This window comes from Bos javanicus, chromosome 29 (assembly GCF_032452875.1).
Source record: "Bos javanicus breed banteng chromosome 29, ARS-OSU_banteng_1.0, whole genome shotgun sequence".
NCBI lineage: Eukaryota > Metazoa > Chordata > Mammalia > Artiodactyla > Bovidae > Bos > Bos javanicus.
This window is the reverse complement of record NC_083896.1, coordinates 33,132,617-33,155,483: the sequence shown is the minus strand read 5'-3', so window position 1 is coordinate 33,155,483 and position 22,867 is coordinate 33,132,617. Positions and strand designations below refer to the sequence as shown.

Here is a 22,867-nt window from a genome sequence, read left to right as displayed (position 1 = left end):
ATGACCAACGTCCACTATAGCTCCCTGGGATGTTACCCTGTCTTATCTTTCCCCCCTCTGCTTGGTTGGAGGATCTCATCACTCAGCTGGCCTGTGAGCTCCTGGTGAGAAGCCCTCAGACCTCATTTCTTCCATGGTCTCACCCCAATGCTGTGTACACAACAAAGCATTCATCAGTGGTCTTTGAGGGACTGAGTTAAGAGGGAAAGAGACCCCACTCTTGCAGTCTGGGGCTGAAGGCCATGCCTTTTGGTTTCCCAGGGAAAACAAAAACAAAACCCAAAAGCCAGCCATCAAAACAGAGAAAAGAGAAAGGCCTTCCTCCACATACCACCCCAGGTGCTGAGAGCCGGCTTTGAGAAGGTCGGGTGTGACAGGCGGCCTCCACTCTGTCCCTCATTGGTCCCCACCACCTGGCTGGAGTGTTTATCGCTGGCACCTCTCACGCTTGGCAGGCAGGGATTCCTGGCTCTGCACACACAGCAGCAGAGAGAAGAACGATCCCACAGCACACACAGCACCACTCCTGACTCCACAGCCCATGTATGTAGCCTGGTAATTAATCAACCAGCGATGAGATACAGGAACATCGCTGGGTCCTGTCGCTGCCCGGGGCGCTTTGCGTTGTCACCGCGTACGTTTTTCATCCAAGCTAAACAGAGTGCTGGGTGGGGTGCTGTTTCTTGCAGTATTTACAGGCCCCTGGGATTTTTCCCTTCTCTCTAAGGACTGTGAAGGGAACAGGCTGACTTCAGCAATTTCTGCAGTGAGGTCATAGGGCCCTGGGAGGGTAACCTGAGTCCAGAAGACGGTACCCAAGGCCCTTGTAGTGTTGGGGTTAGAGAGAGAGAGAGACAGGAAGGGGGGACTTGATTCAACTAAATCTAAGACTCATTTGCAGTGTTTTTGGTAAGGTTCCAATTATGCCTCTCAACAGAGCAAAGTTTTACAACATTCCAAATGTAAACATTGGAAAGAGGCTACAAAGTGAAAACAATCAGGTGACATCTCAAGCCAAAAAGAAGCCCAAAGTGATCTTAACGATCGAACTGCCCCAGGCTAAGTGGAGTTTGAATGATCGGCCTGCTAGAATCCACATGGGTCTTCCTCTCACTCACACAGGACACTCTAGAACTTGACTTTGAGACACTGGGCTCGCATCCCAGGTACACCGCCTGCTAGTCCCATGGTCCTGGGCTTGCAGCTGAACCTGTCAGTGCCTGACTGTGGGCATCTGTGAAGTGGGGACAGTCCAGCCCAGCTTCCCAAAAGGTTTGTATGGCGATTCAAAATGAGCTACTGTGAACAGCAGCTCCCTGGGTATCCATGTCTCATGGGGGGTCCAGATGGCTCCAGCGTACATGGGTGTCCTTGTCTTTTCTCTCCGAATCCTTTATCTTTGCTTCTTCTTCAGATGTCTTCACCTCTCTCTCCTTTTTAAATATTGAAATAAATAAGTATTTTTTTGTCTGTGCAAGGTCCTAGTTGCGGCATGTGGGATCTTTAATTGCAGCATGCAAGATCTAGTTCCCTGACCAGGGATAGAACCCAGGTCCCCTGCACTGGGAGCGTGTGAAGTCTTAGCCACTGGACCGGCAGGGAAGTCTGCAGGTGCTCCTTTTTGGGATTCCTCTTCTCCCATTCAGGCCATGGTTAGGATTTCCCAGGGGTGATTCATGGATTGCTGGTCCCCACATGGCACACAATGAGAGGGCCTTCTGAAGACAAATCAATTTGGAAACAGAGCCTTGTAACCCCCTCTGAAAGTTCCGGAGACCTCATCCATGTCTGCTCCTCCGTTGCTTGGCACCTCACTCCTGAATCTGATCCCAGACCCATTTTCTACATATTGCCTATTAATCCCTCTCCCCAAATACAACTTGGGACTCATCCTAGATGATGCTGGTATGGTGACAGGATACACTGAAGCTTATGACTTGTCAAGCACAGTGGTGGTTCTTTAGTGCTTGAGTACTAAGTTGCTTCAGTCATGCCTAATTCTTTGAAACCCTATGGACTGTAGCCCACCAGGCTCCTGTGTCCATGGGATTCGTCAGGCAAGAATACTGGAGTGGGTGGCCATGCCCTCCTCCAGAGGATCTTCCCGATCCAGAGACTGAACCCACATCTCTTATGTCTCCTATATCGGCAGGCAGGTTCTTTACCACTAGCACCACCTCATCAACATTTAACTCCCAGGCAGCCCAGCAAGACCAGTGCACGCCACATAGGCATGACCAAACCACGGGTCTACTGTCTTTTTAATAAATGAGGAAAGTAAGACTCAAGGCTGGTATCTTGCTCAGAGTCACAGAACAAGTTAAGTGATAGAGTGGGGCATGGCCCAGGCCTCCCTCCAGGTCTGTCCAGCAGGAAAGTGCAGTGTCCTGCCTGTCCCTAGCTGGAAGGACAGTGTCCTGCCTGGCACTGTGCGTGTGGGTGTGTGCCCAGTGGGCCTTTGGACTGGAGTGCTTACAGGCCTCTGAGTCAATGTGATGGAAGTCGGAATCGCATTGGTGGACAGTCAACTCTGTGTGTGTGTCCAGCATGCCCGGGGTCTGTCGGGCACTCCACGTGGAATGACAACATCATCTCCATACACAGATAGACAGGCTCAGGAGATGGAGTGGTGTGGCCGGGCAGCTGCCAAGCTAGAGTCCCAAATGTTCTAGATCCAACCTCACCCTCCATGCTCTGGAGCCGCTTAGATTGCCCTGCTTTTCTCACTAATTGAAACCTCAGGGCGCTGTTGTGGTGCCTGTTGCTATAAACACTTTGCCAATTTGCATAAGTATGTGACATTATAAAAGTTCCTTAAAGATCTTATCCACCTTGCTGGCACCCAGCCCAAGGGAAAGCCAGGTAGAAAGACAATGTGTGTGTTATTTAAGAGAAGAAGAAAAAAAAAAACTTTTCTTGTTTTTGTTCCCCATGCAGGTGAACAGGGTAAGAAGTGGAAAACACCCCAGGCCGAGGCAGCGCCTGCAGCTTGCTTTGTTTTGTTTTGAAATTGCTTGAGAGAAATCTTCCTTGTACGTCCTAAGCTGCCTGTCATATGTGAAAAGCCGGAACGGGACTCTTAAGATTCTATAAATGAATTCGTTTTGGAACACAGGGTTCTCTGCTGGGCGGGAAGGAACTGTAGCGATCACCGGGTCCAGCATGTCACTTGCAGAGAGGCCCGTGACCTGGACCTGGCAGCCGTAGGCCACTCTAACCTCTGCCGCATGGCTCTCTCACACTCTCCCAAGCACTCCAGGCTCAGCTGAACAGCTCACACTTGTTTTCGGCAGCGTGAAACTCAACTCGATGCATCAAGACACAATCGATAGCTTCAGAGCTGGGCCCAGGTGAGCCCTCCCCAGACTTCCCTGGCCTCTCTGCTGAGCCCCAGCCAGTCCCAAGCATCAGCCCTAGGTCAGGATGGTACCTGCCCTCCAGTCTTTATCCCCGGAGCTCCTTCAGAAGATGGGTGCTGTCGTCCCTGCTTTTCAATATGGACATCAAGGCTGGGAGAGGTTAGTGTGTCTTGGGTCCACAGCTGGGAAATGAGGCTGACCACAGCCCAGGACTGACTGGCTGGGTGCTTCAGTGTCATCAGCTTCCTAGGTTGTGGGAAAGAGTAAGAAAAAGCAAGCACAAAGTCTAGCCCGGTGTCTTGTACACAGTGGGCGCTTTCAGAAAGCTCAGTCCCATCCCTGTGATGTCTTCTCTGAGTCCTCCTCCATCATCAGTTAAACCTGATGGAAACAGGGTCTATAACACGCAGATTTATTACCATTTGGTTTACCTAAGTAACCTGTCCTTCAGAGGGACTTGGTAACCCAGCGAATGAATTTCAAACTATCTGGCACTTGAGTGGGTGGAGGATAGTACTTTGCAACTGAGAGCCCAAGAAGCTGTTAAACACTTAAAATGTACAGGGAGGAATTGTTCATCCTATCCCATCTCCTAGCCGGGGAAGAATACATGTATCTTCTCTCTCCATCTCAAGCAGCCTTGTTTGAGCAAAGTTCTTGATATAATTTCTTGACCCCTCCCAACCAGTCTCCCTAGACATATTTTTGGAGGCTTCCTATTGAATAATTAAGCAGCACAACTTGGCATATAAGACAGTTTGAGTGAAGGCAGTGTGTGGGACAGGATGGTGGGGCAGGAGGGTGGGGTGGGGGGTGGAAGTGTGTGCAAAGGATAAGGACCTCAAGAAACCCAGAAACCCAGGAAGTCAAGGGCTTGGGCTGGGGAGGGGTGAGTCCATGGAGCACTAGGGAGGTTCCCCTTGTGTCTTTCTGCTGGTCCACTTGTGGATCTTTCTGCACTTCCCCCTAAGTGTTCATGTTCAATCAGTCACTTGTGTCCAGCAATTTGAGACCCCATGGACTGTAGCCCACCGTCTCCTCTGTCCATGGAATTTTCCATGCCAGAATGCTGGAGTGGGTTGCCATTTCCTTCTCGAGGAGATCTTCCTGACCCCGAGGGATTGAACCCAGGTCTCCTGCATTGGCAGGCAGATTCTTGACCACTGAACCACCTGGGAAGCCGAAGCAGGTGAGCAGCTTTGTCCTGCCACCCAGAAAGCCCAATTCCCCTCGCACTCCCCCTCCACTCCGCCTACCCTACAGTTACTTCCAGGGCTGAACAGCAGAGCCTGGAGGAACAGTGTCCAAGGGAGGAGACGTGGCTGAGGGGAGGAGTTGCAGCCACAGGACCGTAGAAGGTGGGATCAAGGCTTCTGGAAGGAAGGAGATGGGGAGGGGACCAGTGTTGACTGAGCATGTACTAGGTGCCAGGAATTTGACACATATAATCTTATTTAATCCCCACAGAAGTCCTGTAAGATAGGAATTATTATCCTCTTTGTACTGGTGAGGATACAGAGGATCAGCAAGGTTAGGCAACTCACCGGAGGTCACATGATGATTGAGGTGGAGCCAGAATTCAATGCGTGTCCTTTGATTGGAAATCCTGTGTTCTCTCCATTAGCACTAGTACCTGGTGAGATCAGTTCCAAAGTGCTGACTGCATCAGTTGTCCCTTTTCCCTTGTGAACTTGAGCAAGCTGCTCAACTTTCTGGCTTCCTGGCCTCAAAATGGGCATCAGTAGACTACCTACCTTGGAGGTATGCTATGGATTAAGTGAGGTGTGCAGCTAAGCTGCTTAGAGCAAGGTCCCGCAGGTCTGAGTTCTCTAAACATCAGCCACTGCGTTGACTTTTACTACTGATGCCACTGTTCCTGCATCTTGGGGAAGACATGCACAAAATCTCTGTGCCTTGGTTTTCTCATCTGTGAAATGGGTGGGTTGGACAAGAGGATGCCTAATCTATCCAATAAAAATGAAATTTTGTTTCCAGCTGTAAAACCCAATTACTCTGCTTGGCGTTCAGGTTCCCCTATTGGCTGATCCAAGGTTTCCCACCAGACCTGGACTCCCCTGTGGGGTCCCTTCATTCTTAATCATGTGCCCACAGCCTGGCACCCAGCTGATCAGCCACTGCCTGATTCCTTCCAGCCTCCAGTCATACTCTTTACCTTCCTTGATGCTCCTTGCTGTCGTCTGCCAACTTGACTTCTGCACTTCTTTCAAGGCCCAGATTAAAACTCAACTCTTCCATGAAACTGTCTCTGGCAAACCCCACCCTGCGATGACTTCTCCTTCACTTAAAACTCCCTCAGCTCTTCTGCCCACAGTCTGAGTCACACGGATTTTGAATGGTTTATATTGTCTCATTTAAGTCCGTTTGATTTGCTCAATTCCCTAAAAGTAAACTCCCTAAGGGCACGGCCCTCGTTTGCTACTTTGGTGTAGCCTCAGTAATACCTGCGCTGTTCTGTGTGCCTGTTTGGTGAACTAGTGGCCCTTATGCTGGCCATTCCCTGCTCAACCAATGGCTGAGCATCCCTGCCGGTGGGAGGTGGGAGGACTTTGTTCAGGATGCTTTTGACTCTGAGGATGGCAGAGGGATTACCTCTGCCCTCAGGGAGCTGCAGAAGAAGAGGCAGATGTCTTGGTGTAAACAGGCTGCAGTATGATTAATTGCATTGCAGAGGTGCGGGAAAGGTGGCCCTCTGCCTGCAGAAGGAGGGGAGCTCAAGGATGAGTAGGAGCCACCAGCAAGGACAGGGAGGGCATTTCCAAGGGCACAGAGAGTGGGAAGACACATGCGTCTGGTTTCTTGAGACTGATTAAAGGGTATATTTTAGGGGAGGAAAGCAGGTCGGGGACAGCAGGAGGGACTGAAGTTGGAAATACAGTTTTCAGTTATCCAAAGACATATCCAGAGACCCCCAGTGGGGTCTTTATCCCCTCAATCCGAATGAAGACCATGTCCAAATGAGAAAATTAACAGCTACATAAAGAGCTTTATTTATTTATTTGGCATAAAAGTGCCCCCTTTTTAATTTTTAATTAGAGGATCATTGCTTTACAATGTGGTGCTGGTTTCTGCTGTGTAACAGTGTGAATCAGCTGTAAGTATACCCACATCCCGTCCCTCTTGAGCCTCTCTCCCGCCTTCCTCTAGGTCATCACAGAGGCTGAGCTGAGCTCCCTGTGCTAAGGCAGCTTCCCACTAGCTGTTTTATATGTTGCGGTGTATACATGTCCATGCCACTTCCCAGGTTGTCCCACCCTCTTCCCCTGCTGTTTCCGCAAGTCCATTCTCTACAGCTGCCTCTCTATTCAAAAGTGCCCTTAAAAAAAGAAAAAAGAAAGAAATCATACTGATGAGAGAGATTTGTTTTTCATTTCATTTTGTTTTAGCAAGATGTTTTGTTTATCTTGGCTCAACAAAATAAAGATCTGGCAATTCTATGCCAGAAGGGAAGTTTCCAGGTCTAAATTCTTGAAGCTACTGCTAGAGAGTCATTGAGATATATGGAAATAAGGAGCAGGTACAATGTCGATTAATCTCTTAGGAGGACAGAGAAAGGTTTAGAACTTCTCAGCAATTTCCACTGATGAGGTTGGCAGATGGAATGATGCTCATGGTGGAGGCTGTAGGGGAGCCAGGGGCAGAGACAGTTTGATCTGTTTTGATGGCTTTAATCCCTGCTCTCCCTCATGAGAGGTGTGAGCTATTCGAGCTGCCTCTTGGTCCTCCTCTGCTCTGTGCTCTTGCCCCCTCCCTGGGAGGGAATAAAAGGTGTCCAAGCTCTGCGTGCAGCTCAGACCCGATCGCCCATCTTTCTGCCTTTCAAAGCAACAGCTGACAACTGTGATTTCTCATCTCCAGGTGCAAAGGAAATTGCCCCTTGTAAGTGTCTGCATGTTTCAGGCCCCCGCTCCCCCACCCACCGCCAGGGTTGTTTCGGTGCCTGTCAGTTGAATTTGCACTAATGAGATTAAAGTCGGTGTGTTGGAACGTTCACACATTTTTGCCCAGATCCGTTCAAAATTCCTAAGGTAAGAACTTGCCTGAATCAATATAGTAGTCATTTCAAATCTTGAGCTGTCCCTTGTAGGGCATTTCAGTCATTTCGTTGAAACAAGAGAACAGCCAGGGGCCCTGGAAACAAAGATGTGAAGAGGGATGAGGGGCAGGGGCTGGGTAGGCTGCTCTGGGGGAAAGGGGGTTTCAAGTCTATATGGCAACATTTGGTTAGTTCAATAATTTCTTACTCTAGCTGGGATTTTACTCTACAGATGGTTTATCTAAGGCCTTGTGGCAGTTTTGGTCAAAAAGGCAAGCAATCATGATAATAGGAAGCAGGGGATCCCAGGGAGCAAGGGAGAAGATGCAGCCTGGGGAGGGTGGGGCAACAGAGGATGATGACAGGGGGTTTTCAAGTCTTTGGCCCCTGGAGTCATGGACAGAGGTACTGAATCAACGAGAAGACTTGGAGGCTGGCAAGGAGGGGGCTCATGCGAATTTCTTGTTATTGAAGCAACCACAGCTTGGAAGAAGCAGCCAAGGCTTAAGGGAGTAGCAAAGACCTGAATTCTTGTCTTAGGTCCACTGTGTGAATTTGGGTCAGTGGCACCACCTTCCTGGGCCTCAGTTTCCCCGGAATAAAGTGAGGGCAGGGCACCACTGGGATTTCCTTCCAGTTCTGTCCTGATCTGAGACTCTAAGCACAAGACTCCTGCTCTCCGCTTTTGTTTCCTCATGAGATGCGAGCTCCTAGGAGCTGGGGCTATAACCCTGTCTCAGGCTAAGTTTGGGATGCGTGGAGGGAGGGAAAGAGGAAGGGACTGAGCCAAGTGAAAGCAACAGGGGGTGCCACTGCACATGCACTGATGACCGCCCACTGGAAGACCAAGGACAACTGGGTGATGTACGGCATTCTACACGCCAGTGCCCTGGAACAGATGGTGCCCAGAGGCCAACCTGTGTGCTCCATGTACGAGCAGGTGAAATTTGGGAAGCTGAGTCAGCTGTGGAAGAATCTTCCCCCTCATTCCTACACACACACACACACACACACACACACACACACACACACACATTATGGGGCCTCTTCAGTTCTGGAAGCCTGCTGATCTTTTGTCAGTTACTATCAGGTCCTCCTGTTTGCTTGCTACTGCTGCTAAGTCACGTCAGTCGTATCCAACTCTGTGCGACCCCATGGGTGGCACCCAACAGGCTCCTCCGTCCCTGGGATTCTCCAGGCAAGAATACTGTTTGCTTAGTCAATAGAATATGCTGACACTTGATTTGGTTGTACATTTTTGATGCCATGTACATATAGTGGCCACTCCTGGGTCCCTTATGTCTATCACTACACACAATGGCATCTTGCTCGCCAGTGTGTGAAAGGGGATGTGGCTCAGTGATATAGGAAGCTCAAGTTAGGACTTAGAGGGTCAAGAGGCCAGAGTAACTGGGGTTGATAGGAGTGCGCAGCTGTGCTCTAATGGTTGAGGAAGTAACAGAGAACTTCAGGGAAAAAGAAATGGGAGTTTGCGAGGCCTGTGTCAGAACTGAGCACACCTCAGTTGGAGGTGGCTGGTTCTGAATGTGAACGGCTCATGTTTGTCATCCATGGCATCAGAAAGGTTTGTTGAGACCTTGGGAAGTATGACACTGTCTTACCTCTTCTACTCTGTCTCTGATTCCTATTGACTTATGTCACTTCCCATCATCCATTTCCATTAGCCCCAAAAGCTTGCCAAGGGCACCCTGCTAATTAATTCCCCATTGCCTGTGAGCTCAGGTATGCTTTGGTGATGATTTCTAGGTTTGGGGAAAAATCAGTTTTGGGCTCTTATGGTATCCCTGCTGGTCATGATTTCTGCCTCAGACTTCTCTGTGGCATCAGATGACTGTGCCATTATTTCATTTAGCACTTATTGGAGACCTACTTGAGAGCAGGAAATGACCTTGTTTTTGGTTAGTCACTAAGCCATGTCTGACTCTTTGCAACCCCATGAACTGTAGCCCTCCAGGCTCCTCTGTCCATGGGATTCTCCAGGCAAGAACACTGGAGTGGGTTGCCATTTCTTTCTCCAGGAGATCTTCTGGACCCAGGGATGGAACCAGTGTCTCCTGCACTGGCAGGCGGATTCTTTACCATTGAGCCACTCAGCCACCCCCACTTCCTAATAATGATACATATCGAGAAGCATGCCAACCAAGCACACAGGGCTTGTGATTGATTGTGGCAACCCAAGTCTAGCTTCCCTCTGAGCCTCACAGTGTTCCAAGACAGAGATGGTCACAGCTAGATTTTCATTCTGAACCTCCTCCCACAGCTGGTTTTGACTGGGATGCAGTACTGATTAATGATAATTGAGGGGCTTCAAGACTGGAACTTTCTCAGAGTTGCCACATCGTGGGGCCCTGAGAAAGGAGCTGGACCTCTTCATTAGCAGACCTCGTCATTAGGCCCCAGGGGGCCCAGCAAGCACCCACATATTCAGATGCCTCCCTGCTGTGCTCCCCTAATGCTCAGGAGGCAGTATCATTTCTCTGGGACCACCCCACCCCCCCGCGCTTTTTCTGACAAAGCCTGTATCAGATGGGCTGCTGCTGCTTTCAGGATCTCCCGGGATGCCGCATTTTGTCACTTGTTTGTCTTTGTCAGGTTTCCAGGATCTGTGTGGTTCTGTGTGTTATCTGTCTTAGATTGGAGGAAATAGGCAGATTCCTTTGGAAGCAGTTCAGTGATTAGCTGGTCTCAGAATGAACTACTTCCTAAATTAGAACATTTCTGCCTACTGTGCTGGGATGACCAGCTGCCCTGGGCTGCAGGAAACTGTGCTGGACATACCATACCACACTACACCACACCGTACCACACCACACCACACTACACCCCATCATACCACACCATATCATACCACACTATACCACACTATCCATATCATACCACACCATAGCACACCACACCACACCACACTATCCATATCATACCACACCCCATCATACCATACCACACCACACCATATCATACCACACCACACCACACTATCCATATCATACCACACCATACCACACCACATCATACCACACCACACTACACCACATCATACCACACCACACCACAAGACACCCCATCATACCGCACCGCACCACGCCACACTACACTCCATCATACCACACCACACCACAAGATACCCCATCATACCGCACCGCACCACACCACACTACACTCCATCATACCACACCACACCATACCACACCATATCATACCACACCACACCACACTATACCCCATCATACCACACCACACCATACCACACCACACTACACCCCATCATACCACACCACACCATACCACACCACACTACACCCCATCATACCACACCACGCCATACCACACCATATCATACCACACCACACTACACCCCATCATACCACACCACGCCATACCACACCATATCATACCACACCACACTACACCCCATCATACCACACCATGCCATACCACATCATATCATACCACACCACACTACACCCCATCATACCACACCACACCACACCATCCTATCATACTATACCATAGCATACCATACCACACCACACTATCCATATCATACCACACCGTATCATACCATACCATATCACACCACATAATATCAAATCACACATACCACACCATAATACACCACATCATACCACAACATACCACACCATATCATACCACACCACACCACACTACATCCCATCATACCACACCATACCACACCATATCATACCACACCACACCACACCATATCATACCCATACCGCACCACACTATCCATATCATACCACACTACACCACAACATACCACACCACACCGGACCACACCACACTACACTCCATCATACCACACCATATCATACCACACCACAGACAACCCATCATACCACACCATACCACACCATATCATACCACACCACACCACACTATCCATATCATACCACACCATATCATATCACACCACACCATACTATCCATAGCATACCACACCACACCACACACTATCTATATCACACCACACCATAGCATACCACACCACACCACACTACATCCCATCATACCACACCATACCACGCCATATCACGCCACACCACACCACACTACACCCCATCATACCACACCATAGCATACCACACCACACCACACTATCCATATCATACCACACCATAGCACACCACACCATACCACACACTATCCATATCATACCACACCACATCATATCATATCACACACACCACACCATACCACACCACATCATGCCACACTACACACCATACCATACCATATCATACCACACCTTTCATAACTGACCAGAGGGGTGGTGGGCCCTGCTCACTGTGTTTGAATGCCCATAGCTCAAGCCAGTCATGACCAGTCAACCACCTGAGTTGCCTGCAGCTCTTCATTAATTTTAAAACCCTTGAAGCAACGATAAAGAATAGCCCATAAATACATGAAAAGATGTTCAATGTCGTTAGCCAACAAGAAAATGTAGATCAAAACCACAATGAGATTCCACTTCACACCCACCAGGATGCCTAAATTAGATGACAACAAATGCTAGTTAAGATGTGGAGAAATTGGAATTTATACATTGTTGAGAATGTAAATGATAAGTGTAAAATAATTCAGCCACTTTGGAAAACAATCTGGTGGTTGCTCAACATGTTACATATAGGATTACTATATGGCCCTGCATTTTCACCCTGTGTATATAATGCAAGAAATGAAAACATAATCCCCACAAAAACATGTACATGAATACTCACAGCAATGTTACTCATAATAGCAAAAAGGTAGGGAAAAAAAACCCTGATATCCAAATGGATAAATAACATGTTCTATATCCATGCAATGGAATATTATTCATCAATAAAAAGAAATGAAGCATGGAAAGACATCCTATATTCATAGATTGGAAGACTTAATACTGTTAAGATGGCAGTAATTCCCTAAGTAATCTGTAAATCCAACACATGAAAGTATTAGGCACTTAGTTATTCATTTCTGACTCTTTAAGACCCCATGGACTCTACCCGCCAGGCTCTTCTGTCCATGGCATTCTCCAGGCAAGAGTGCTGGAGTAGGTTGCCATTTCCTCTTCCAGGAGATTTTCCCAACCCAGGGATATTAACCATGTTAATATCTTAATATGCTTATTAATAAGCATATTAACCATGTTGCAACCCATCAGTGTTTTCAAATGATTTTGCATGGACTAACAATCACAAAGGACATTCGGGCTAAATCATGTGTGATTCTTCGTCTTGAAGCACATACAGTTTACAGGGAAGACACATTTCCAGGCACAAATGACTAAAGAGTCAGAAAATAGAAAAATGGAACAGGTGGACATATTTGCAAAGCAGAAATAGAGACACAGACACAGAGAACAACAGGGAGACCAAGGAGAAGGGTGGGATGAATTGGGAGATTGGGACTGACATATATAGATTGATTGATACTGTACTGTGTATAAAATAGATAACTAATGAGAACCTACCATGTAGCACAGGGAACTCTACTCAGCGCTCTGGAGTGACCTAGATGGGAAAGGAAATCCAAAAAAGAGGGGATATATGTATACATATAGCTAATTCACTTTGCTGTCTAGCAGAAAATAACACTATAAAGCAACTATACTCCAATAATTTTTTTTTTTAAGAAAATTCAGAAATGGCTAGCTTCCCTTGAATCTTTTGGTTCAAATAAGTTCCTTTGTTCTTTGCACCCCAGAAGTCCTTACCTGCCCTGTCTTAACACTCCACTTGCCATTTGTTAATCTGTCTTCCTGCTAGGGCAGGAGCTGGGTCTTCCCTCCTGCCCTGTCTCCAACACCCACTACAGTTCTGATCAGGTGCTCGCTCAATCCTGCACACATTGAACCGACAGATTGATTCTCAAGTGTGAAGTGTAACCTCTGCTAAACCCTGTGCCAGAGGTGTATTGTTAGAGAATTCAGAGAAGGAAGGGCTGCCCAGAGATGCTGAGATGTCAGAGAGTCCTGTATGATTGGCAATGGAATTGAGAAAGGTGAGGGGTCTTCCCTGGTGGCTCAGAAGGTAAAGAATCTGCCTGCAATGCAGGACATGCACATTCGATCCCTGGGTCAGGAAGTCGCCCTGGAGGAGGGCATGGCAACCCACTCCAGTATTCTTGCCTGGAGAATTCCGTGTTCAGAGGAAAATGGCGGGCCACAGTCCATAGGGTCACAAAGAGTCAGACATGTCTTAGCAACTGAAGTTCCACCTCCTCCTTGGGAATGAGGAAGGCAGACATACAGAAGCCAGTGTGATTCTCTCTGTGCTGGAACAGCCACTGCCCAGCACAGGGCTTAGGGCTTAACCCGTGCTTTCTGAGCTCAGCTTGGAAATGTTTCCTCGATGTCATTAAGAGGAGTTGGAAGGAGTTGGAAGCATAGAAACAGCAGATGGGGGAAGGTGCTCCGTTCAGTCTCCATTCTTTCTATCACACCTGACTCCCCCACCCTGCGGCCCCACACTGGGAGTCCAGCTCCATAGGTAGCTCTTGCCAACAGGGCTTTAACCTGCGACTGGCCTGGAGCAGCAGGGGAAGCTGCAGGAGCCCGTCTGGCAGGCTTGGCATCTTCATCTGCTGGCAAAGAGAGGATTAATACAGTAATTAGTCTCATTACAGGAAAACCCATGGCAAGAAAGTAGGAAAGCCATCAGCTCAGCTGGTGGGGAGTCAAGTCCCACAGAGAAAGCTCCCATTTCTTCAGACTTCCTCCATCTGTGACTTGGCACCTCTGCCTTCCACTGAGAAGCCTGCTCACCTGTACTTTGTCCATGATAGCCCTGACTGCCTTGCTTCATGTGAAGCAGGCAACTGAATGCCGCATCACCCTTCCAAAGGCACCCATTCTCCTTGACTCCACTGCTGGCCAGATATGTGAACTTGGGCAGATTACAGCCTTTAGTCCTGCGCCTGAAAGACAGCAAGCATTCAGTAAATGTGGCTGTGAAAGTTATCGATACTTTTTATTTTGGCCACACCAAGAGGCATGCCGGATCTTAAGTTCCCTGACCAGGGATCAAACCCATGCCCCCTGCAGTGGAAGTGCAGAGTCTTAACCACTGGACCACCAGGGAAGTCCCAACAATACAAAAACATTGTTATTGTTGCAGACAACTCTAGAAAAACAGACAATAGGGGTTTAGGGCAGGTAACTTTTGTGAAATTTTTGTATCTGTGTTTATTTATCTACCCTGACACAAGCTCTCTGGGTGAGAGAAAGGACTTTTTATTTACTTCGAGCATCTTTAGAGACAAAATTATGGCCAACTAGCGCACTTTTCCTTCTAGAGTGAAAATGGTGCTAACAGAATAGCAGAATAGTGTAGGCTGTTGGAGCTGAAAGGCACCCAAGGGTTTGTTTCTTGAGTGTCTACTCCACTAGGACTGGGAAACAGATACTCTCTTCCAGAGATTCAGTCTACTGAGGAAGATGGACATTAAAACAAGGGCCCCCAGTGAAGGTTGGTAGGATAGCTTCTTATTTCCCCTGGGCCTCCCTTACTCCTAAGAAAGCTCCTATTTCTGACCCTCTCCATTTCCTGTCTATTGTTTTCCAAAGGTCCGAGAAACTTGTTTCTTGCCACTTGCAGAGTCATGCCCTCTGTACTGATGGGCAGTAGCATCTCCCCCACGGGGATAATCACGGCCCCTTTGCCCACCCAGTGTTCCACCTTCAACACTAGCTTTTAGCTCCAACTCCAGACACAGACACTACCGCCGTATCTCCTCTCTCCTTAGACATTTGCAGATAAGAAGACGGCTCCTAGTGCCCTTTTCCTATCACTCTGAGCTTTAAGACTTTTTTCTGGGGGTTCCTGAGTTCCTCGATCCCCACTCCTGTTCTCCTTCCTTGGCTTCCCCGAGGTAAACCATCTATCGCAGCCAATCCTTCATTTCCACTTTATTCTCACCTTCTCCCTTATAACATGCTGTTCTAGGACAGCACAGTTTTAGGGGTCAGACTAGACTTTGAATCCTAACTTTACACTTTACTTGGGAAACTCACCCAATGTTTCTGAGTTCACTTCCTGGATGATGAAATGAAGAGAGCACATCCTTGTTACAGGGAATGAATGCTATAGTCTGTCTGAAGCCCCAAGCCAGAATCGGGTGATTACCTTCCCTTGCATGTGTGCTAAGTCACTTCAGTCGTGTCTGACTCTTTGAACCCTATGGACTGTAGCCTGCCAGGCTCCTCTGTCCGTGGAATTCTCCAGGCAAGAATACTGGAGTGGGTTGCCATTTCCTTCTCCAGGGGATTTTCCTGACCTAGAGCTCAAACCCAGGTCTCCTGTGTCTCCTGCATTGGTAGGTGGATTCTTTACCACTGAGCCACATGGAAAGCCCTACACATGCTAAAACCTTGTTCATTTTGCCAGTACCCCTTCTCTCCTCCACTTCCTCCTGTGCTTCTTCCTTCCTTCCTTCTGCCCCATTCAGAGTTGGTGGGAAGCACTATGAGGTTCTAGCCTCGTTTCTCCGGGCACCTGGTAGCAGAACCCCTGCTGTCTCTGGGCTGTAGTGTCTTCATCTCTAAAAGAAGGTGCCGCGGTCCATGACCTCTGAGGCCCTGATTCTCTGAGACCTGCTGAGATAGAAAGTCATTCTGAAATCCCATTTCCTCCACGGAGACTTTCCGACTGTTGAAAATAGTGGCAATTCTTTCTCCCTTACCTGCATTCCACCGCCTTGTTGGAACATGTCCCTTCTGGTTTATTTTTGCTCTTTACACTAAAAATGTTTATCCATAAGGATTTATGTCAGAGTGTCTAGGGGCATAGTGGTGAAATGATTACTGCATGTTGATAGGGAGAGTCTTGGCGCTACAGGAACAAAAATGTTGCCCTCAAGGGGGAAAGCTGTCCTTCACAGAGGTTGTGTCCTCTGTTCTTACCCTCACAGGAGCCTGAAGACAATACTTGGCTGAGTTCAGGGCACAGGGAGCCATGATCACCCTCCTTCCCTCTTCTCTTCTTTCTCTCCCTCCTCCCTCTTTTCTCTCCTTCCTACTTCTTCAGTGGAGACTCACATGAAATATACAAAAGTATTTTTACCAAAATTCATTTGAATCTATCAATTCAATTCAAACTATCTATATGTTCATGCATTCTTTCTTTAAGACATTGTAATTGAACACATATTCTGTGTTAAACTGTCCTAAACTTTAAGGTTGTCAGCATGAATAAGACATAGTTCTCGCCTCCCAGATAAGGGCTTCCCAGGTGACTCAGTTGGTAAAGAATCTGCCTGCAATTCAGGAGACCTGGGTTTGATTCCCTGGGTCGGGAAAATCCCTTAGAGGAGGACATGGCAATCCATTCCAGTAGTCTTGCCTGGAGAATTCCATGGACAGAGGAGCCTGGTGGGCTACAATGCATGGTGTCTCAAAGAGTCGGGCTTGACTGAGCACAACATTCCGTTCTGCTTGCTTCGCAGGAACTCACTCTCAACTTAATTTACTCATTTAACAAATATCTTAGTATAGTGTGCCATGCTGAGTGCTCCAGAAACCGTCAGTGAGACCAACTTTGGAGTGTGAGTTGTTTATTAGGGATCAAAATCTGTGAAAGGAGGAAGGAAGAAAGCAGATTGGGCAAAAAAAGAAGCTGCACATGATTCAGGCCTGACAGAACCTCGGGGACCCAGCAGTGACCAGAGCATGAACCGGTCATCGGTGGCCCAGATGCAGTCCTTTATGCCCGTGTGTTGGTTTCTTAGGGATGCATAACCAATGGCAACATCGGAAATATCTTTCCTTCCAGTTCTGCAGGCTGGAAGTCCAGCATGAGGTGTCAGCAAGGCCGGCGTGCTCCCTCTTAAGGTTCATGGGGAGTAAACTTCTTTGCCTCTTCCAACTTTTAGTGACTCCAGGTATCCCTGAACAGCATCCTTCCAGTCTCTGCCTGTTTTTTTTTTTTTTTTCTGGCTGTGCTGGGTCTTCTTGCTGCGAGGGCTTTTCTCTAATTGTAGCAAGCACAGGCCAGTCTCTAGTTGCGGTGTATGGGCTTCTCATTGCTGTGACTTCTCTTGTTGCAGAGCACGGGCTCTAAAGCACAGGCTCAGTAGTTGTGGCACATGGACTTAGCTGCTCCTCAGCATGTGGGATCTTCCTGGCTCAGGGATCGAACCCATGTATTCTGCGCTGGCAGGCGGATTCTTTTTCACCGGGCCACCAGGGAAGCCCTGCCTTTTTCTTATAAGGACATCTGTCACTGGATTTAGGTTCTACTCTAAACCCCAAATGACCTCATTTTGAGAACCTTAACTTAAATCCATCTGCAAAGACCCTTTCTCCAAATAAGGTGTCATTTACAAGGTGTCTGGGGGTTAGGACCAGACGTATCTTTTGGGGGGTCACCATTCAGTTCACTACCCCCTGCTCCACTCGCTCACCACTGTAGAGTGCCCCCCACCTGGGAGGTATGACCTTCAGAGATGCTGTTGTGCAGTGGAACCAGACCCTAAAGATGCTGACAGCAGGAGGCTCTGTGCTGACTGAGTTCCCCACAGGTGGGCAGCAAGTTCTTCGCTGAAGTGGATCTGGGTGGCACCCTGGGTGGCACATCTTAACTACAGCAGAGTGCCAAACTCCATACTAGGCAGCAAAGAAAAGGCCAAGGGCGTTTCTGCCCCAACCACACTTGCAGTCCAGCAAGGGAAGCAGGTGTTACTCAAGTAGCCCCACGACTCCAGGTAAAGTCACCTCAGTGGTAGGTGCTGCCAAGAAGAAGTGCACACTACCGAGAGAATACGTAGACCTGAGGATGCTTGACTCAAGAAAAGAGGACAATTGCTAGAAGGCAGTTTTTCATGATGTCTTTTATTTTCTTCCTCCTTTATATGAGTTCTCACTCCTGGAAAAATTGAAAAGCTCCAGAGGAAGCAACACACTCTCTTACTGAGAGCCGACAATTTCTCTCCCACTTTTAGATGCCAGTTTGATTTGGACAGCCCCAGAAGTGAGGATTTTGGCTATTCCTCACACTTGTGAAAGTGAAGGTCACTCAGTCGTGTCCGACTCTTTTTGACCCCATGGACTATACAGTCCATGGAATTCTCCAGGCCAGAATACTGGAGTGGGTAGCCTTTCTCTTCTCCAGGGGATCTTCCCTGGCCAGGAATTGAACCCAGGTCTCCCCCATTGCAGGCAGATTCTTTACCAGCTGAACCACCAGGGAAGCCCAAGAATACTGGAGTGGGTAGCCTCTCCCTTCTCCAGTGGATCTTCCCTACCCAGGAATCAAAGCAGGGTCTCCTGCATTGCAGGTGGATTCTTTACCAACTGAGCTATTAGGGAAGCCCATTCCTCACACTTGGGCCCTTTTATATTTTTTGAAATGCACTGGGGGAGAGGGGGAAGGTGGTGAACTAGCCCCTAGACCTACATCCTAACACCTTATCTTCTGGCCCTTCTCTTCCCCAAAGTGCTACATTGTCCAGCACCCATGTAGGCTCTTCTTGGACCAGCACACAACTAACTATAAAAAGACTCAAGTTCTAGTTCAAATTCTGTCATTGACAAGTTGTGGGATCTTAGGCAGTTCACTTAACATTCTTGTTTTTGGTTCCTAATAAGAAAAAATGAGGGGCTTCCCAGGTGGCTCTGTGGTGAAGAATCTGCCTGCCAATGTTGGAGATGTAGGTTCGATCCCTGGGTTGGGAAGATCCCCTGGAGAAGGAAATGGCAATCCAGTCTAGTATTCTTGCCTGGCAGATCCCATGGACAGAGGAACCTGGTGGGCTACAGTCCATGGGGTCACAAAGAGTCAGACAGGACTTAGCTACTAAACAACAACAAGAGAAATGAGAGGGACTTCCCTAGTAATCCAGTAGTTAAGAATCTGCCTTGCAAGGCAGGGGACACTGGTTCAATCTTTGGTCAGGAAACTAAGATCCCATACGCCACAGGGCAACAAAGCCTGTGAGCCACAGGTACTGAGTCTGTGAGCCCCCTGCATGCCACAACTAGAGTCCATGCGCCACAACGAAGGATCCTGCAAGTCATAACTAAGACCCGATGTGTTTTTTTATAGTCTTTTTAAAGAAAAATAAGAAATGTGAGTTCCACTATAAAGTATTCCCTAAGAGAAACAGCTTATGACTTTTACGACTGTAAAATGTCTTGCCTGCCGGACCATCCGCACTCTCCCTCCATCAGCAGCACATCAGCACCCTTTCTTTCTCCAGTTTGTTTTCCTACCTTCTGACCCTCACAGTGTCGATCACCTGGCTCCTTCTCTTCTCCACCTTCACCACTGGCTTAGCCCCAATTGTAACAGGTAAACTACTCGAGGGTGGAGTAATACCTGTATAGAGTCTGCAGATTAGTAAATGATTATCATTATTAAAGTAATAATGACACCTTTGTTTTTACCCTGATTCTTTGAGCTCAGATTAATCCTGCCTTACCCTCCCAAAATGACAAGTAAATAATTGCTTAGACTCTCCTCACTGAGGGATTTGTATTTTCCAAAGGCTTCACATGCCCTGTGACAGCTCACTGGTGTCCTCCCTAGTTTGCCAAGGAGATGACAGACACAGATGAGAGAAAGGGCTTTTTCAGAGCCTTGCAGGGTTTCAGTCCCTCCCCCCACTTCCTCTCTGATGGTGACAGGAAGCCATGAACGGCGTGGAAGGAGTATTTGACTGGGTTTTTGTGCTTCTGGGATTAGTTTTGCTGGAATATCTTGGTATCCTTGGGCAAAAGCAAGTCACTACATTTTCCAAAGCTTCATTGTCTTCATCTATTATAAGAAGGGATTAGAGCAGATGATTGGTGAGCTTGGACCCTGGAGTCCCAGACATTGCCATACTACGTTGTTGTTCAGTCACTAGGTCATGTCTAACTCTTTATGACCCCATGGAGTGCAGCAAGCCAGGCTTCCCCTGTCCTTTACCATCTCCCAGAGTTTGCTCAAACTCATGTCCTCGGTGTCGCCATCCAACCATCTTGTACTCTGTCGTCCCCTTCTCCTCCTGCCTTTACTGTTTTCCAGAATCAGGGTCTTTTCCAATGAGTTGGCTCTTCATATCAGGTAACCAAAGTATTGCCGTACTTAGGAGTTTGGAAATTATTCTGAAAGCAGTAGGGAGCCATTAGACCAGGGAAGAAATATGATCGAGTTGTGTAGTTGAACAAAAAATTCTGGTCGTGATTTGCAAGTTAGATTGAAGGACAATGATATGTTAGATCAGGAGATCATTTAAGACCATTCCAATAACCCAGACAAGAGGCCACAATGGCTTGATCCCTCACTATGGATGCAGAGGGGGTGGGGGAAGGGACCAGTGATGCTCACACAAGTGTCTGACTTGAACAACCAAGGGAATGGTGGTCCATTTACTTAGGTTAAGCATGAGAGTAGCTTCCCGGTTTTTCCGATTGGTTCCAAATTACTTTTCATATTTCCTTTCCAGTCATCCCTTTTCTTCCTCCTTCTGCCCATTTCCAAATTGTGGAGGCCAGGATGGTAAACGCTTTCCTATATTGATTATGTTGGAGCCTAGAGACAAAGACCTCAAAAAGAACCTTTTTAACCCCTAACAAGGTCCCTGGATGGAAGCAGTGAAAAAGTGGAGTGTAATGGGCTATAGAGAAAAACCTGTTGATGGAATAAAGATTTATTTGGAAAGCACTTGAGAAACAATCATACTCCCTCTTTTTCCCTCAGTAACTCAAGTCCTGACATGCAGTTTTCCTGCAGCTGCCAATTTGTCCAAGTCAAAACTTTCCTGGTGATGGCCATCCTTGGCCATGACTGTCCCATCTTAGTCCAAGCCAAGAAGGCCCATTTCACTCCACAGGAGTTTGCCACACAAAGAGCCATTGACAAAAGTAAATCTAACAGGTGAGAATCTTGAACATGATGGATTCTTCCTGACCTTCCCTTTTTGTTATGGACCAAGGGGCAGGCATGCATCCCAATTCTTAGGATTAACGGATTACCTTCAGAAAGGGAAAGAAAAATAGTGTTAATTAATTTTTATTTGCACCCTCCGCCCTTTTCCTGTTCTCTATTCCTCCTTTGTCTAGTCCCAGGGAAGGCCTGTGGGAGAGGCCTAGCCTGTCAGCCAGCGGAGTTGGCTTCTCTGCGGCTGGGGACTGACTGCAGCCACTGTGAGCCACCCTGGGCCGACTGCTCCTCTTCCCCTTGCGGCTCTTACACAACAGCCAGGCAGGCAGATGGAGAGTCCAGATCGTGCTTTTCTTTCTGGGCTCCCAGGATTCTCAAAGGATCCCTTTGTTAGTGAATGTCAACCTCTCCCCAAAGGCCTGAAGTGGGAGCCAAGGAGGCCAAGCCCAGATGAAGTGGAGGATGGGGACTTGCCGGTGGCCCCTGGGGTAACCTTGGCATCTGTGTGTTTTCCAGGGTGACTGTGGTCTAGCACATTCAAAGTCCTTGGTAAGACTCACCTCCTAAAGGAAGCCCTCCCAGATTACTCCTATGCTTGCCTGTTAAGTTGCTTCAGTCACGTCTGACTCTTTGCAATCCTCTGGACTATAGCTCCCCCGCCCATGGATTTCCCAAGGCAAGAATACTGGAATGGGTTGGCGTTTCTGTCTCCAAGATTACTCTTACTTCTGCTCTGATTGTGTCTGCACTGAGTCTCCTCTTGGGCTGCTGTGCATGTAATGCCTCTCGACACACTTGGCACCATTGAAAGGGAAACTTGAGACCATTGAAAGGGAGGGGAAAAGACACGTGCTTGGGGCAGAAACAAATTCAAAGCCAAGATTCAGCTAAATCCTGTACTCTTTCTGCCACACCCAGCTCTCTGGTCCACACAATACTCTGGGATCAATTACCTCAGTTTCAGATGCCCCAGGTGCAGTGTTCACTCAGAATTCTGTCTTTCTGGAAGCCTGGGGTATTTTGGAATATTTGAATGGAGGCCTTCATTGTTCTAGGGCTTCCCTGGTAGCTCAGATGATCAAGAATCTACCTGCAATGCAGGAATCCTTGGTTCAATCCCTGGGTCAGGAAGATCCCCTGCAAAAGGAAATGGCAACCCATTCCAGTATTCTTGCCTGGAGAATTCCATGGACAGAGGAGCCTGGTGGGCTACAGCCCATGAGGTCACAAAGGGTTGGACATGACTGAGCGACTAACACTGCTTTCCTCATTGCTCTAGGCCATGGCACACTCTGCTTTTCCCAGAAGGCACTGTCGAGGACCTCTGACATAGTAACATTCGGGTTAGGGTACAAAACAGCCAGCCCCGTGAAAGGCATTGAGACAGGACACTTACGTCACCACATGTGTTCCCCATCACTCAAAGCTCTCACTGTCAGAGGTGACAGAGGGGCAGCTGGGGGAGAGGAGCTGCTCAGAGGGGCATGCTAGAGCATGAACTGAAATCAGGGGGCATACACCAAATCCTCACCAACACCTTTCTCTTGTCTTTGTGATGACAGCCATTT

General features: G+C 48.0%; 1 non-coding gene across 1 annotated transcript; it reads right to left on the bottom strand.

The window, feature by feature from the left end:
* Positions 1-14,446: 14,446 nt before the first annotated feature.
* On the bottom strand, positions 14,447-14,519 carry TRNAG-UCC (transfer RNA glycine (anticodon UCC)). The gene has a single exon. It is a non-coding gene; the product is annotated as a tRNA-Gly (tRNA).
* Between the last annotated feature and the right edge of the window lie 8,348 nt (positions 14,520-22,867).